Here is a 17,623-nt window from a genome sequence, read left to right on the forward strand (position 1 = left end):
TGATAATTATACAAAAAAAGATTACTGAAACTGTGAGATGTGAAATTAAAAAGAACCAAATTGAAATGTTGAAATATGATTTAAGAAAAAAAAAAAAAAAAGCTTACTTAGAAACTTTGGTGAAAAAGCCCAGGGTTCCTGGTACAGGTGGTCAAACCCATTTCATATGTATTTGTCAAAGTCAATTAGTTTTGATTGTGCAGAATACTGCCTGGTGTTAACTAAGAGAAGAAAGTTACCAGAAGGTAAAATTCATATACTGTTTGTACATTAACAGCACTTTACAGAGAAATCTGCTTTCTCGAGTTTTATTGCTTTCACATGTTTGCCTTTAGGTGAAAAGGTGAAACTGAGAAATCTGAGGTGTATTAATTCCTTCCAAGACATCATTTTTGACACTGTACCAAAAGTATCACTTGTAAAACTCTCCAAAATGTTAATGATGAATACTTAAGCCATCAAAAACTTGTTAAGGAAGTCAGATTTCTTATCCACTATCAGGGATTCCTTCCCGGGTCACAAATACATTTTAGTATTACAGCTCTGTTGGAAGACATCATAAATTCGACATTACATCTAGCCTTCTTACTTTTTTTAAAACATGAAAAGAACAACTAAGACTCAACTCATGACTGAGAAATAAACAATGGATTCTGGATGTTCAGGCAACTACACAAATCATAAAACATCACTTTGGTCTCCAGCTGCTCTATGGATGCAGAGACACGTTCTGTGTATATTTCCTATAGGAGAGCAAGCACCTTGAAAGAACTCTGTAGAAAAAGCCATCAGAGAACCATGGGAGTCCATAAATGAGCGACGTGCCTTGTAATTAATGAGTGTGCAGTCCATGTAGTCACCCAGTTTTGAGAAACAGCTTCAAAGGGATAGCCGCAAATGGGATTTTACTGGTTTAATCATCAGATTCACATCTGGTCAGGAAAGTGGGAAAACAGTTTAAAAGAGGGAAATCACTAGTGGATAGAATGGCTAATAATTACTTTCTGATTTGTAGATGCTGGAGGAAATTTATTTATTACACCAAGAATCAAGTTCTGCATTCTATGCTTGATACTTTTTTTAATTCACATATGGCAGCTATTTAAAATTATGGATAAAAAGAAAATTATTTAAAGTGTTTCTGATTAAGCTGAAACAATATTATTGAGGGGAAGAGAGAATCTACCACAGGCAAGCACAGTATTAATGATAACAGTGGGACACACTATCTTATAACATCTTTCTAAAAACTGCTTAAAAATAAAAAAGCTTTAACTTTTTGTTTCTTTAACTTCATAGTTCTCAAAGGACACCGCAAGTAAATGTTAGTAAGTAATTCAGATTACTTTCCCAGCATCGTCTCCTACCTGCCTTTTGCACTAATTCCAGGCCCAATCACTAACTTTCCCACCACTAATTTGACCACTCTTTAAATATCTAGTTGTGAGTACTCTGGATAAGAAATACAAACTATTAGGTGAAACCATATGAAACTATTATTTTAGAAGTTAAAAATGTCCAAATATCTGTATATCATATGTTACAGTTTAACGATCATGGAAGAGAAGGCTAGTTCAGTTCAGTTCAGTCGCTCAGTCGTGTCTGACTCTTCGAGACCCCATGAATCGCAGCACGCCAGGCCTCCCTGTCCATCACCAACTCCTGGAGTTCACACAGACTCACGTCCATCGAATCAGCGATACCATCCAGCCATCTCATTCTCTGTCGTCCCCTTCTCCTCCTGCCCCCAATCCCTCCCAGCATCAGAGTCTTTTCCAATGAGTTAACTCTTTGCATGAGGTGGCCAAAGTACTGGAGTTTCAGCTTCAGCATCATTCCCTCCAAAGAAATCCCAAGGCTGATCTTCCGAATGGACTGGCTGGATCTCCTTGCAGTCCAAGGGACTCTCAAGAGTCTTCTCCAACACCACAGTTCAAAAGCATCAATTCTTCAGTGCTCAGCCTTCTTCACAGTCCAACTCTCACATCCATACATGATCACAGGAAAAACCATAGCCTTGACTAGATGGACCTTTGTTGGCAAAGTAATGTCTCTGCTTTTGAATATGCTATCTAGGTTGGACATAACTTTCCTTCCAAGGAGTAAGCGTCTTTTAATTTCATGGCTGCAGTCACCATCTGCAGTGATTTTGGAGCCCCCAAAAAATAAAGTCTGACACTCTTTCCACTGTTTCCCCATCCATTTCCCATGAAGTGACGGGACCAGATGCCATGATCTTCGTTTTCTGAATGTTGAGCTTTAAGCCAACTTTTTCACTCTCCACTTTCACTTTCATCAAGAGGCTTTTTAGTTCCTCTTCACCTTCTGCCATCAGGGTGGTGTCATCTGCATATCTGAGGTTATAGATATTTCTCCCGGCAATCTTGATTCCAGCTTGTGTTTCTTCCAGTCCAGCGTTTCTCATGATGTACTCTGCATATAAGTTAAATAAGCAGGGTGACAATATACATCCTTGACGTACTCCTTTTCCTATTTGGAACCAGTCTGTTATTCCATGTCCAGTTCTAACTGTTGCTTCCTGACCTACATACAGATTTCTCAAGAGGCAGGTCAGGTGCTCTGGTATTCCCATCTCTTTCAGAATTTTCCACAGTTTCTTGTGATCCACACAGTCAAAGGCTTTGGCATAGTCAACAAAACAGAAATAGATGTTTTTCTGGAATTCTCTTGTCTTTTCTATGATCTAGCAGATGTTGGCAATTGGATCTCTGGTTCCTCTGCCTTTTCTAAAACCAGCTTGAACAGCAGGAAGTTCATGGTTCATGTATTGCTGAAGCCTGGCTTGGAGAATTTTGAGCATTACTTTACTAGCGTGTGAGATGAGTGCAATTGTGTGGTAGTTTGAGCATTCTTTGGCATTGCCTTTCTTTAGGATTGGAATGAAAACTGACCTTTTCCAGTCCTGTGGCCACTGCTGAGTTTTCTAAATTTGCTGGCACATTGAGTGCAGCACTTTCACAGCATCATCTTTCAGGATTTGAAATAGCTCCACTGGAATTCCATCACCTCCACTAGCTTTGTTCATAGTGATGCTTTCTAAGGCCCACTTGACTTCACATTCCAGGATGTCTGGCTCTAGGTGAGTGATCATACCATTGTGATTGTCTGGGTCGTGAAGATCTTTTTTGTACAGTTCTTCTGTGTATTCTTGCCACTTCTTCTTAATATCTTCTGCTTCTGTTAGGTCCATACCATTTTTGTCCTTTATCGAGCCCATCTTTGCATGAAATGTCCCCTTGCTATCTCTAATTTTCTTGAAGAGATCTCTAGTCTTTCCCATTCTGTTGCTTTCCTCTATTTCTTTGCATTGATCACTGAGGAAGGCTTTCTTATCTCTTCTTGCTCTTCTTTGGAACTCTGCATTTAGATGCTTATAGAAGGCTAAGTGCTCAGTAAATCCATTTCTGTGTCTTCTGGGCACAAAGCTACACTATACTTCCCAGCCAGCCTGCTGGTTAGGTGGGGCGACATGACTGGTTTTGGCCAACAGAATGGGGGTAGACCGTCTCCAAGCCTGTGCACAAAGCCTCCTGTGGGATCCTCGACTCCGTTTCCATCAGCCCATATAGAGGACACTGGGGCCCTGGCCAAAGATGGCACCTCAAGATGGATGGAACCTGGTCCCATGTGAAAGCACGTAGCAGACTCTCAAATGTGTGTTGGAAATGAAGGCAGGCAAAGAAATAAACTTCTACTGTGTTCAGCCACTCTGATTTTGGGATGGTTTGACACATAAAGTTAGCCCACCTTGATGAAGAGAGTAATATTCCAAGACCATTTCTTTTCCTAAAGTCTAGTACACATGATATTTTCCTCCTGTGTGAATCCACTGAAACAAGAAACAAAAACTTAGAAAGCTATCAGTGTGATTTGCATTTAGTTTCATATTTAGCAAAGCATTTTTTTTAATGTAGAAAATTGGCACAGTGCATGCTGGGAGATCAAGAATGCATGGTTAAGGCATTCTTAGTCCTGAATTTAAGAGACATCTGAGTATCATGAGCTCATATGCATTTGGCTGGATTAACCCAACTCTATGGAACCTGGTAAACGTGGGGTGATCAATAAAAAAGGAGTTCCTGAAAGAGAAAGACAAAGCTAGAAAGAGAATTCTTGGTCTTGGACTGAAAGGATCCCACCAACATTCGCTGCCACCCTGGGAAGTCTGACCAGGCTAGACAGCTGCTTGTGCATGTGTGCTGTGCGCTCTGCCTTTGATCTCTCTTCCTAAACAACACTGGACATATAGAAGGCTCAAGGCACCCAGTCCTGAGGGCAGGGAAGTGGCTCTGTAGGTGAACAGTCTCTGTGGGGAGGAGGCCCTGAGCTGTGGCTGTCTGAGCTACATGCTGAATTGCCCAGAGCTCCTTTCACGCATTACAGCTTGCTGTCTACATTGATCAGATTAATCACAAATCGCCATCTCCACAGCTGAAGTTAATGTTTTTTAAAACATTCCAGAGATTGTGTAAGTCATATAGTGTTTCTTCATGGGATTTCTCATTTTCTGTGCAAATACACTTTGCCAGAATTGTTAGTATGCCTGTTTATGGTCAGGTTCCAGGAAACTTTATGATATTCTCCAAGACAAATTGAGAAGTTAAAACTTTTTTGCTGATGTTTTTACATTTAAATATTGCCAAACGAAAGAAATGAAGTGTTTTCTAAATACGGACAACAAGGTCTAGCCAGAAGAGATTTGTTTTGCTTTCTCCTGTTTTTATCATACCTTCCAGCACGACAAGTCCATAGTACCCAACTAATTAAAATAAATTTTGGGCTCCCATCCATTTTTGACATACAGAGTCCAAGTCCTGCAGGCCCAGGGATGCCCCCCAAACATCTCTCTTTCCTGGACGTGTAGGCATCTGAGAACCCAATCCAAAATGCTCAAGCTATCAAGTGTATCCCAGTGTGTGTTGATGCATCTTCAAATTTCCCATGCCAGGAGTATACAAAACTTGGAACTCTTCACTGCTTCTTCTATTTCTCTCACTTATTCTTAATCCAATGGAGAGTTGCTGGGAGGTTTTAAGGAGAGAGCTGACCTGACCTAATTTATTCTCAAGGAGAAAACTCTAAGACATGGACTAGAGGGGACAAAAGAAGAAGCTAGGGGAAGCTCTTGGCAGGGGGGTGGTGGGGGTTCTGGTGAGAGAGGATGGTTATAGGGCTGGATGGTGGAAGGCAGGAGGGAGAGAAGGAGACGGACTTGACACACGGTCTGGAGTAGGACTTAGCACCTGACTGCACATAAGTGGGGAGGAAGAGCGAGTGGTCAGGAGCAACACCCAGGTTTTCAACACTAATCAGTCTGGACACTCCTGAAACAGGGGGAATGGATGATAAGCAGGAAATGAGTTTTGGAGAGCTGACCAAGAGTTCAGTTTTGGATGTCCTAAGCTCAGTGAGACATCCTGATGGATAGGGCAGGAATTGACAAGGGATTAATCTCTAAAATACATAAACAGCTCATGTAGCTCAATATCAAGAATACAAACACCCCAATCAAAAAGTGGGTGGAAGATCTAAGTAGACACTTCTTCAAAGAAGACATTCAGATGGCTACAAAGCACATGAAAAGATGGTCAGTATTACTAATTATGAGAGAAATGCAAATCAAAACTACAATGAAGTATCACCTCACACCAGTCAGAATGGCCATCATCAAAAAGTCTACAAACAATAAGAGAGGGTATGGAGAAAAGCGAACCCTACTACACTGTCAGTGGGAACATAAACTGGTACAGCCACTATGGAGAACAGTATCAGTTCAGTTCAGTTGCTCAGTCGTGTCCGACTCTTTGTGACCCCATGAATCACAGCACGCCAGGCCTCCCTATCTGTCACCAACTCTCAGAGTTCACTCAGACTCACGTCCATCGAGTCAGTGATGCCATCCAGCCATCTCATCCTCTGTCGACCCCTTCTCCTCCTGCCCCCAATCCCTCCCAGCATCAGAGTCTTTTCCAATGAGTCAACTCTTCACATGAGGTATGGAGGTTCCTTAAAAAACTAAAAATAGAGCTACCATATGATCCAGCAATCCCACTCCTGGGCATGTATCTGGAGAAAATTATAATTCAGAAAGATACATGCACCCCTGTGTTCATTGCAGCACTATTTACAATAGCCAAGACATGGAAACAACCTAAATGGCCACCAATGGAGAAATGGATAAAGCAGATGTGGTACATATACACAATGGAATATTATTCAGCTATAAAAATGAATGAAATAATGCCATCTGCCACAACATGGAGAGATTTGCAGATTGTTATACTGAGTGAAGTGTCAGAGACAGACAAACACCATATGGCATCACTTATATGTGGAGTCTAAAAAAGGGGGTGTGGTAAAAATAAACTTATATACAAAATAGCAATAGAGTCACAGATGTAGAAAATAAACCTGTGGCTACCAGGGGGTAAAGAGGGGGTAAGAGTTTTATAGTATCCAGCCTTACATTTAAGTCTTTAATCCATTTTGAGTTTATTTTTGTGTATGGTGTTAGGGGGTGTTCTTATTTCATTCATTTACATGTATCTGTCCAGTTTTCCCAACCGTGTGTACTTTCTTTTTATTAATCTGTCTTTTGTTTCTTAAGTTATTTTTATTAGAAAAATTAACATTGTCTGTTTTCAGGTGCACAATACTGATCTAGTACATCCCCAAGCCCCCAAGGAAGCCAGCTGTGCTTAACAACTCCCCCAGAGGAAACCCAGAAGACATGGCTGAGGAAGGCTTCTTATAGCACAAATTGTTTCCATGTCTTGGCTATTGTAAGTAGTGTTGCTATGAACTAGCATATATCTTTTAGAATTATATTTTTGTCCAGATACATGCCCAGGAGTGGGACTGCTGGATCATATGGCAACTTTATTTTTAGTTTTTTTGAGAAATCATTTGAAATTTCATGTGTGCGTTCCCAAGGCCTTTTGTGCCCTGTCTCAGAGGTCTGATGGCTTAGGAGAACTTGTGCACATGCTTGTTGGGGCCTGGAGCTTTCTCTGAAGATAAGCCCTAGACTCTGCCCATTTCCCTTCTGTGTCATGTCCTTGCCACCAACAGGCTGAAATGGGATTTCTGCTTTAAACCATGACCTTGGATCCCAATCTTGGCAGGACCTTTAAGAATATAAGGTGACTGAGGAATCTGAGCACATTGGGGGCTCCCCATTATTAATCAGAGTGTGTGGGGTAATTCTTTGGAGAAAAGTTAATAAGTACATACACGGGCTTCTCCAGTGGCTTAGTGGTAAAGAATTTGCTTGTAACACAGGAGAGGTAGGAAACCCAGATTTGATCCCTGGGTTGGGAAGATCCCCTAGAGGAGGGCATGGAAACCCACTCCAGGATTCTTGCCTGGAGCATCCCATGGGCAGAGGAGCCTCGTGGGCTACAGTCCATGGGGTCACAGAGTCAGACACAACTGAGCGAGCATGCAGGAGTTGATGGCGCTACACAAATGCACTGATGTGCTCAGGGCAACAGAACTTTCTGGTGCTTTTTACTCTTCCTGTAGCATCCTCAGCTCACACTGACTTTCTAGTTGCAAGTGCCTCCATTTGTCACCCGTTGCCCACTCCCCTTTCCACAGGCCCAAATTAAGAGGATCCAAGTTCCCAGGAGGACAATTGCTGGGGACCAGCCCCGGCTGATCCAGGGTATTCGAAGGAGAGACGGCATAGGCGAGGATCAGGATACAATAGCTTCAATTAGATATTAATTAAAGATATAAAGAGTAATAGAATAAGGATAGCTCAGTAGGAAAATTCAGTGGAGAAAAGAGGCTGAGTAGCTTGGTTTACGCGGGAGACCAATAAAACTTCAAGACAAGAAGTTTGCACCACTTACGTAGGCCACAGGCGTCCTTCCGTTCTCCCGAAGGAGAGGAGACACTGAGGCCTCCCCGGTCGGATCTTAGAAGCCCAGGCATAATTAGTAAGCATGGTGGGTTCCGCGCTCCAGATGGAGACTCAGCCAGAGTGAGAGAGAGAGCGACATGGGGAGACCAGTATTTCGAGAAACTGATCCCAATTCTTTATTTTCCAGAGTCTGTTTTTATACACTGAGATGTTATACAAAAGTCACGTGGGGACAGCAGTCCTGACTTATTAAAGTCAGGTGCTTCACACAAATGTATACAGAGGTCTTAGGGGTGTTACATCATCTTCTGGGCAGGGGGGCCTGCTGACAATTTACGACCCTCTCCTTGTGACAGCGGTCAGTCAATCAGGACACTTATTTCTCCAGGGCTGATTATTCTCAAAACAGACGCCACCCAAATAAAGTTACATTCCTACAGGGTGAGGGTGTAGTGGGTTTTAGTTAAGGAAAGAATTTACTTAGCCTAAGGTCTAACGTGATTAATATCAAAGGTTAATTCTATATATTCATTAATGTGTGTAAGGGCAGGGGATATGGAGACTTAGCAACAAACATTGGCTCAACAAATGAAAAACCCTTCACCAACACAATTTCTAATTAGCCCATTATACTTATAGTTTTCTAACTTTTCTAAGGAACCTGGTTTTAGAAGGTTTAAAGCATCTCGTGCCTCTCACGGTTGGGAGGCTGTGAGCAATCACATGTGGCCGGACAAGCCTGTCAGGCAGGCTAGAGAACCTTCAGAGGAGTTTGTAGGTTAAAACACTCTTATCACGCCCAGGAATTATTATTAACTGGAACTCTAGGTTAACTCCTTCTCTGAAAGAGGTGGTGGGGGACAGCCCCCGTAAAGTCAGAGATGTAGGTGAGAGCACAAAGTAGTAAAGTAGGCAGGCTCTGGTAATGGGGGTAGATGCTCGAGGAGTTCCAGGGGGACTCCTGAGGCTCGATCCCGCCTTTGCGTATGTCGAGCCTCCTTCCTCATGACCTTTGTCATGGGCGGAGTACCTCACTCTGGCCCCCAACAGACAATGAATAATCCTGCTGAATCCGATATTTCTCATAGCACATTCAGAGTGTGTGCTCTTCCAAGCACAGAGGCGAGGCTTTGTGAGAACCACGTTACATGTTCACGAGCTTTCTCTGAGGCTCTCAGGCAGCATCTAAGGGCTGATGTGCCCACCCTGAAAGCTGTGAAGGCTGGATGGATGATGATGTGTTTATGCACATAAACCTAAATAACAAAACTCATTTAAAAGGTAAATAGAGCATCGAACCATACTAAGTCTTTAAAGCCTATTTTACATGCATGGAGTCAATATCACACAAGAATGAACAATATCCATCTATTTTGTGATTACAGCAGTTGATGGCAAGTAAGTCAAATCCTCAGCTGACCTTGCCAATCTCAGGAGGTTGTGTGCTGCTACCATGCCCTCATCACAGTGGCAGAATCTCCTATACGCAGAAGTGCTAACTTACACAAAGTGACAAGTCTCAATGTGTCATATCTGAAAATTAAAAAGCTTATCTTTTAGGACATAAAGTAGGTATTTGTACTCATTGTGCTTTCAGATGCCCCATTATAACCAAGATGGTTTTGCACAATCAAAATAATGTTACAGTGCTAGAAGCTTCAATAGCACATATACTAATACTCGAATAATACAGAGATTAGCATGGCCCCTGCACAAGGATGACACACAAATTTGGAGAAGTGTTCCATATTTCTTATAGTTTTGAGCATTAAAAAATAATATTATGAATAGGATTCACAGAATATTTTTAAAGTTTACCAAAAAAAAAAAAAAAACCTTAAGATTACCTTCAACTTGCAATTTTTTATTTGCATTCTTGACTGCTTTAGGTATTAAAAAATAGGACTCTGCATGTGCTTCTATAGTGTGAGTTATTTGGTATGTTGCTCTTTCTGGTAGAATTTCCCACCATTTTAAAGTAAAGGTACACATATTTCAACCCTGAAATTAGGTGCATTCAATTTTAACAAATTATTTTTGAGTTTTAAAAAATATGTGGTAGAAATTTTGATATAGTTAATGCAATCAATTAGTTTCATTAGGAGAAGACAGACTATTTTCATGAATGATTAGTTCATGAAAGTATCCATCTATGTTGATAAGAAGAAAATAAAATGACAAAATGCATGTTACAGTGCCCCCAAAGATGCTTGGAAAACTAGTAAGTTATAGCAGATGATGTATATATTCATGAAGCTTTAATTTCATGCAGTTATGCATTTCTCACAAATCACTTTGGTTATGTGATCTTCACACTGAGGGATGTGTTTAGATAAACCCACTGATGATTTCAGTTGTTAAACTACAATATTTTATAGCATTTACTCAGTGCATCCTGATTTCTTTAAGGTTTAAATGTTACCGTTTTTCCTGAAAACTAAAATGTCTCTCCTGGTATAAAGGACCTGTCAGCTCCTATTGTTAGAACTGAAACTGCCCTGAGATAGTCTTGAGTTTTAAGAACACATTTTACTTTCACTGTCAGGTCAGTTCAGTTCAGTTCAGTCGCTCAGTCATGTCCTACTCTTTGCAACCTCATGAATCACAGCATGCCAGGCCTCCCTGTCCATCACCAACTCCCAGAGTTCACTCAGACTCATGTCCAGCGAGTCAGTGATGCCATCCAGCCATCTCATCCTCTGTTGTCCCCTTCTCCTCCTGCCCCCAATCCCTCCCAGCATCAGGGTCTTTTCCAGTGAGTCAACACTTCGCATGAGGTGGCCAAAGTACTGGAGTTTCACCTTCAGCATCAGTCCTTTCAATGAACACCCAGGACTTATCTCCTTTAGGATGGACTGGTTGGATCTCCTTGCAGTCCAAGGGACTCTCAAGAGTCTTCTCCAACATCACAGTTCAAAAGCATCAATTCTTCAGCGCTCAGCTTTCTTTATAGTCCAACTCTCACATCCATACATGACCACAGGAAAAACCACAGCCTTGACTAGACAGACCACTGTAGACTTCTCAAATTTAGTAACCTGTCCTTCATTATAAAAGATCACCATAACCAAGTCACATCTTTTTTTTGGTTGGGTTGGCTTCACTCAGCTTGTAGGATCTTAATTCCCCCAGAAGGGATTGAACCCGCTCTCTCGACACTGAAAGCACGGAATCCTAACCACCCAGAGAATTCGCTCCATACAGTCCTTTACTTTAAATGTGTTGTAGGGTTTTCACCTCCTCCAGTCGTGATGATAAATATTGATCCATCTTGTTCTTTTCTGATAACCATGATGAGCAATGACTATATTTTGCAGGCTAAAGCAAGACTAACCAGCCCCTCTAAGAATTAAGCCTGTTCTCAATAACGCTTTTCGGGGCAGGGCGGGGCGGGGGGTGGGGGTGGGTAGCTGATATAGTGTGTCCGGATGTAGCTAAGCGTGTCCACTCTTTGCAACCCCATATAGACATTGATTCAATTCACAATAATGGAGGATTTCGTGACTACGACTCAAGTATCCAAGTTATAATCAGCGATAATAATCATTCAGACCATAATATTCTCCACCATTACTGTACTCCAGCAATACAAAATCCAGATACAGCAAAATGGCCACATCACTGGACAGTTTTCACTCTGTCATGGCGACTTACTGCAGAGTATAAATGTGATGTGGACTGGGCTAAATCCTATGCCTCTGCCAAATGAGTGTGGCACGAAAATACTATGTTAATGCCGCTGTGTGCTTCATTACTCAGATTAACAGAAGACATACTTGTGAAATTAAAGCATGAAAATAGACACTATTCAGAATCTAGACAACACACAAAAGTAACTGCATAACAAGAACACGGGATGGATTACGGTCCAAATATTGCCATGCTGTTACAAACAAGCTAAAACCAGTGAGCTGCTTAGCAGAAAACAGTGACTCTGCACTCCAGAACCACTTAAGAGCTTTAAAAATGCTGATGCCCAATCCCCCACACACAGAGAGAAAAATTTAATTGGCCAGGGTGGAGTCCTGGGCATAGGATTTTTTAGAAACTCCCTGAAGCCTTTGGTGGACTGCCAGGATTGTGAAGCGCTGGGCCCCTGAACAAAAGAGGCCCGGGGGAAATGAGAGGCTCAGACTGCTTTGGGCAAGATATTCCAGTAGGGGGCGCTCAGCTGATTCCATGTTCTTAACAACCATCCGTGTCCCAAATGTTAACCTATTTTCGGAGAGGCCTTTCCAACATAGATGCTACTCTAATTATTTTCAAAGTTTTCAAAAAGTAACGGGAATTCCCTGATGGTCCAGTGGTTGTGACTCCACTGCAGGGGCAGAGGCTCAACCCTGATTGGGGAACTAAGGTCTCCCAAACCCTATGCTGCTGCTGCTAAGTCGCTTCAGTCGTGTCCGACTCTGTGGGACCCCATAGACGGCAGCCCACAGGCTTCCCCATCCCTGGGATTCTAGCGCAGCCAAATAATAATAACTACAATGATAATAAAATCTACAGTATCTTCAGCTTTCAGATTGAATATGGCAGATTAAATATATCCATTTATCTCTACTCTGTCCACAAACCCCACTAAATGACAGTAAAGGAATAAAAAGAAAAAGATATGTCCTTGTTGACAAAACAGGAGAGCAGGTAACAGCATCCAAGTGCGGACAAGGACATTTTAATGCTTCAGAACCCTGGAAAGCTCAGGAATTGTAAGCTATCTCTGAAGGTTGAGGAAAAATTGATATCAGAGTGGGCATCTACCCTGTCTGCTACAGTTTAAAACAAAATGAAGAAAGAGCTGTATAAGCATACTATGAGTTATAGAAGCAAACAGATTAAACTGCTAAGGATTGAAAATGGTTGTTTCTGGGAAGTGGGCACTGGGTTGGGAAAAAGCAATTCTTGGTTTTGCTTCTTCTGAGAGCCCTGTGTCATTTGGCCTTTAAAATTAAATCCTGAAAGCAATTATCCTTCAATTAAAAAATAAATGTAAAAAAAAAAAAAAAGAAAATATTAAGCATACACAAAACTTAGATTTTTTTTAAAAGCTGCTTTGAAATGCATTTGGGAGTAAACGGTATGCAAATACTGTAGATATGAATGTAAATTGTAAAATCTTTCCAGGTGACAGGTGGGTAATATGGATCAAACTTTCAATGTGTGGAACATTTAGTCCAGAATTTTCACTCTTGAATTTTGTCCAAGGAAGTAATTGGACAACCACTGCTTTGAGTTATAAAATAAAAAATTGGAAACTCTCTTACATGCCCTACACCAGAATTTTGATTTGAACAAGTGATGGCTCCTCCATACAGTGAAATTATATGTAAATACTTTAAATGATGGGTTGCATACCTCCCAGACAATCAAAAATTCTAAAAGCCTGAAAACAAAATTTTCTGGGCATGTGAAACCTCGAAATGTTTAATATAATGCTGTTGAGTGTGCACTGGTACACTGTCTTTGGAGGACAAGCAAAAATTGGCATTACTATAAATGAAAAGTTAGATATACACTTTGATCAGCAATCCTCATAGGGAGTCTAAACTGACTCCCATGAACTGTACGGTGCATGGAATTCTCCAGCCCAGAATATTGGAGTGGGGTAGCTGTTCTATTCTCCAGGGGATCTTCCCAACCCGGAATCGAACCTAGGTCTCCTGCATGGAAGAGGGATTCTTTACCAGCTGAGCTACCAGGGAAGCCTGAGACCTTCTATGGATTTTTACAAATATTACATCCTGGAGTGGGATGGGGAGAAGAGAACGAACACACCTACCACATAAGTTTACACCTACCTACATAAGTTTATGAACAAAGAAAACGAACCTATATGAATAATGCAGCTATGAAAGTTGACTACCACTAAATCCAGTAGTAATAACTGTGGATTAGAAAAGAAAATGGTGGACTCACATGGTAAACAATTCACCTGCAATGCAGGAGACCTGGGTTCCATCTCTGGGTCAGGAAGAGTCCCTGGAGAAGGGAATGGAAACTCACGCCAGTATTCTGACCTGGAGAATTCCATGGACAGAGGAGTCTGGCAGGTTACAGTCCATAGGGTGGCTAACAGTCCCACAGGACTGAGTGACTGACACTACAGAAAACAAAGCACAGCCCAAAAGACAATTACACCTGTGGCAGAAACGTGGGATCACCCAAAAAGAGTTCTCCTTTTCCCAGGTGGCTCTCTCTCTGAAGGTTGCTCAGTTGTGTCTGACCAGAAACTGTCTGGCTTCCTCTGTCCATGGGATTCACCAGGCAAGACTACTGCAGTGGGTAGCCATTCTCTTTTCAGGAGAACCTTCCCCAGGAACTGAGCCTGGGTCTACCACATTGAAAGCAGCTCTCTAAGCCACCAGGGAAACTCTAATCAGCAGAAGGAAAAAAGAAAAAAAGCCATTGCCAGTATTACAAGGCCTGGGTTCCGGTCGTGGGTAGTGAAAAATCTGTCTGGTTTCTTTGCTCAGTTGTGTCTGATCGGCCATCCTGTCTTCACTTGGAAAAGCCCATTGTGGCTTATGATATTGGGTTTCCCTTGTATCTCAGCTGGAAAAGAATTCGCCTACAGTGCAGGGAGACCTGCGTTCCATCCTGGGTTAGGATGATCCTGCAAAAGGGGGAGACTACTGGAAAATCCCATGGACGGAGGAGCCTGGTAGGCTGCACTCCATGGGGTCGCTAAGAGTCGGACACGACTGAGCAACGTCACTTTCACTTTTCACTTTCATGCATTGGAGGAGGAAATGGCAACCCACTCCAGTGTTCTTGCCTAGAGAATCCCAGGGATGGTGGGGCCTGGTGGGCTGCCGTCTATGGGGTCACACAGAGTTGGACACGACTGAAGCAACTTAGCAGCAGCAGCAGCAGCAACCCACTCCAGTATCATGGCCTGGAGCATTGCATGGACTGCATAGTGCACGCGGGTCACAAAAAAGTCAGACACGACTAAACGTCTTTCACCTTAAACTCACTGAAAATCAAACCCGCAAACTGAAATGATACACAAAGCAAGCTTCAAGGGTCTAAAAAAACTGCCCGAAATCGTTTATTTTTCAACCTCTTCTTTCCTACACAAGAATATTGGTCTTGTTTAGTCTCACAAGACCTCCAAAAATTGTCTGGTAATGGAAGTATTATTCCTTTTCTGGCCCTACTTGACCTAGTCTCCACCTCAACACAAGAGACTATGTTCAAGCAGGAGCAAGAAATGGAGTATGGGTACTGCACTGTGCCTGGGCCATATGCATTAGAGGGAGCTTACTCCTAATACACTGAGGATGAGAAGCAAAAAAAAGGGTAAACTTCTGTGAAGAGGTTGTAGCAGATCTTTCAACGTAAAGGGACAAAGGCTCATTCTTGAGAACTACATTTAAAAGAAATCTACGATAAACTGAAATATAAATTGGACCGTATTGTGCGCAGTGCATTCTGGTTATGCAAATAAATGCTGAGTCCCCCGCCCCCAAGATTCGCCCCTTTCCCCGCCCAGGTCCCGCGAAGCTGGCTTCCAATCTGTTGTTCCCAGGCCCCTGACTCCATGTGTTCTCTTCAATGCTCTGCGTCTGATTTCTTTCGAATAAAGGCTTTTGTTGACGGCTTAAGAAACTGATATAGGAGCGCTGCATTTGACACGAAGAAGGTTCACTATAATGTCACATGAAACAGAGTGCCCTGAGTGCACAGGCCTGCCAAACTATTTGCGACCCCATGGACTGTCCATGGAATTCTCCAGGCAAGAATAATGTAGTGGGTAGCCATTCCCTTATCCAGGAGATTCTTCCCCAGGAGCAAACCTCCATCTCCCACATTGAAAGCAGAGTCTTCACTTTCTAAGCCACCACGGTGACTCTAATCACTAATTAAAAAAAAAAAAAACAAAAAACTGTCTACCAATATAGGAGGAGCCAGTTCCATCCCTGGGTCATAAAAATTAGGATTATGAAAATCTTACTAAAAATCAAGAACATGATTTCACGTGATAAATACACATCAAACTCTAACTGCTGCAGGTGTAGAAAAACTGCCCAAAGCCCTCCACGTTTCAAATTCTATTCTTCCACACAACAATATTGGCCTTGTTTATCTCACAAAGCCTCCAAAAATTATCGGAAGCTTGCCTTATCCCTACTTGGGCCTACCTCACTGAATCCTCAGTGAGACAAAAGACTCAGTTAGAGTAGGACAAGAGTAAACATACCATAAAGAGCCTGTGAACATACTGATGAGGTGAAGCTCACTCCTAACACAGTGAGGCTGAGGAGCATCAAGGGTAAGTCCAGGTCAAGAGTTTGCAGCAGATCTTTGTGCCTAAGAGGATGAAGGCTCATTCTTCAAAATACTACATTAAAAAAATTATGATAAATTGAAATAATAAATAGAAACTATATTGCGTGCATTGCATTCTGGTTATGCAAATGAACGCTGATCCGTGCCGCTGAGATTTGCACCTTTCCCTGCCCCAGCTCCTGTGAAAGCCCGCTTCCAGCCCTTGTTCCCAGGCCCCTGACTCCATGTCTTCTCCTCGATGTTCTGAGTCTGATTTGTGTCAAATAAACGGATGTTGTTGACAGCTTTAAGAAAATGATGTAGGAGGTGCTGCATTTGACACACAGAAGGTTCACTATAATGTCAAATGAAATAGAGTACCGTGTGTGTTCAGTCCTGCCAGACAATTTGCGATCCCATGGACTGGTAGCCCTCTAAGGCTGCCTCGTCCATGTGGAATTCCTCCAGGCAAGCATACTGGCAGTGTGTAGCCATTACCCTTCCCCAGGAGAAGCTTCCCAAAGGGATCGAATCCTGGGTCTCCCGCTTTGTAAGCAGACTCTTTACTGTCCTCAAGCCATCAGAGTGACTCGTAGTCACTATTAACAAACAACAAAAAACAACCAACAACACAACAACAGACAACAAAAACGAAAAAAAAGTGCAAAATAGGAGGCCCCAGTTCCATCCCTGGGTCAAGAAATGTCCAGTTCATTTGGCTCAGTTCTGTCCGACCAGCTTTCCTATCCGTCACTAACTCCTGGGGCATGCTCAATACAGATGTCCACCAAATTGGTGATGCTATCTAATGGTTTCCCCCATGTCCCGTCCCTTTCTCTTCCCATCTCAATCTTCCCAGCACCAAGAAAATCTCCTGGAAAGCGCATTCATGATTATGAGAACCATACTGGCAAAGACCAAGCAATTTTACTGACCAATCAACCTGACCTGCCCCCTGAGAAACCTGTATGCAGGTCAAGAAGCAACAGTTAGAACCGGACATTGAAACCCAGACTGGTTCCAAATTCGGAAAGGAGTACCTCAAGGCTGCATATTGTCACCCTTCTTATCTAAGTTGAATGCAGAGTACATCATGCAAAATGCCATGCTGGATGAAGCACAAGCTTGGAATCAACAGTGAGGGGAGTAGCATCAATACCCTCAAATATGCAGATGACATATACCCTTATGGGCAAAGCAAAGAACTAAAGGACCCTGTGATGAAAGTGAAAGAGGAGAGTGAAAAAAGTTGGCTTAAAACTGAAATTCAGAAAAGGAAGATTATGGCATCAATTTGCTTCATGGCAAATAGATGGGGAAATGATGGAACAGTGACTGACCTTACTTTCTTGGCCACTAAAATGACTGAGAACGGTGACTTCAACCATGAAATTAAAAGACACTTATTTGCTCCTTGGAAGAAAAGCTATGACAACCAAGACAGTGTATTAAAAAGCAGAGACATGA

The 17,623-nt window shown here is 42.3% G+C and overlaps 1 non-coding gene across 1 annotated transcript; it reads left to right on the top strand.

Moving 5' to 3' along the window:
• The first annotated feature begins 9,534 nt into the window (after nt 1-9,534).
• Nucleotides 9,535-9,642, top strand: LOC113889352. The gene has a single exon (XR_003510233.1). It is a non-coding gene; the product is annotated as a U6 spliceosomal RNA (small nuclear RNA).
• Nucleotides 9,643-17,623: the final 7,981 nt, after the last annotated feature.

The sequence above is a fragment of the Bos indicus x Bos taurus genome, unplaced genomic scaffold (assembly GCF_003369695.1).
Source record: "Bos indicus x Bos taurus breed Angus x Brahman F1 hybrid unplaced genomic scaffold, Bos_hybrid_MaternalHap_v2.0 tig00011814_arrow_arrow_obj, whole genome shotgun sequence".
In the NCBI taxonomy this organism is placed as follows: domain Eukaryota; kingdom Metazoa; phylum Chordata; class Mammalia; order Artiodactyla; family Bovidae; genus Bos; species Bos indicus x Bos taurus.